The 862-nt window shown below is 44.8% G+C and overlaps 1 protein-coding gene across 2 annotated transcripts in view; it reads left to right on the top strand.

The window, feature by feature from the left end:
- The window catches only part of LOC146682355 (class I histocompatibility antigen, F10 alpha chain-like), a 13,557-nt gene extending 13,477 nt beyond the window's left edge, over positions 1–80 (top strand). For both annotated transcript variants that reach the window (XM_085445591.1, XM_085445590.1), the window contains one exon: positions 1–80. This exon is cut by the window's left edge and continues 1,220 nt beyond it. The gene's annotated coding sequence lies outside the window, so the exon portion shown is untranslated.
- The last annotated feature ends 782 nt before the right edge of the window (positions 81–862 follow it).

The raw sequence follows: 862 nt of genomic DNA on the forward strand, positions 1-862 counted from the left end.
TTCTTTCAAAGAAAAATCCTCAACCTATTCTGTGTGAATCAGATTACTCTTTTCAAAAATAAAGAAAAAACTTTCTCTGTCTTGTTTGTGTTGTTTTCTTTTTCTCCCCGTTCGAATGCTTTGCTCCAAGATTTTCAGATGTTCAGAAAGTGAGTTTCGTTGCCACACTGGGTGATGTGGACACAATAACTAGTTGTTTTTGTACATGTTGGTTTGTTAAAAGGTCACGCTCTAAATGAAGTGACTAGAGATGTTGTTGAGAGGTCACCGCCATGCGTGTCAGGAAGTGTCACACACACACTTCACTTACACATGCTTGCCTTAAAACTGTCACTTGGCTAACTGAATTATGTGAGATGAGATGATGAGATAGCCTTTATTTGTCAGTTGCAGGTCTTTTGCCCACAACCGAGATGACAGACCTTGCCGACCGTACATACAACACAAACATCACATTGGGGAGACAGGTCAGGCCAGGTAGCGAGGAAAAAAAACATTGAAATGTGCAACACAAAAGGATAACACAGGGATGCACAGATATCAACACACCATAGCACAATAAACACAGACAGCAACATGGGGAAGAGTTCCAGTGTGCACATCTGATCTGGGACCTCTGCAATCTTCGACTGCGCCTCCAGCTGACCCGATGTCCACATCAGAGGGGAGCGTTGGAGGTGGCGTTGGGAGGGTGATGCGTCAGTGAGTGCTTATCAGTATCAGTATATGTATGTGTGTGTGTCCAGTGTTCAGCTGAGACAGTGTCCTTCGCCCTGCCAGGCTAAGTAAACAGTCTTCCAGCCAACCCAGGTGGCCTTGCATGGAATGGGAAGAACAGACTAAACACAGTCGTTATCAGGGA

The sequence above is a fragment of the Copadichromis virginalis genome, linkage group LG22 (assembly GCF_057382275.1).
Source record: "Copadichromis virginalis isolate Kocher_CV1m ecotype Utaka linkage group LG22, C_Virginalis_male_GT1.1, whole genome shotgun sequence".
Classification (NCBI taxonomy): domain Eukaryota; kingdom Metazoa; phylum Chordata; class Actinopteri; order Cichliformes; family Cichlidae; genus Copadichromis; species Copadichromis virginalis.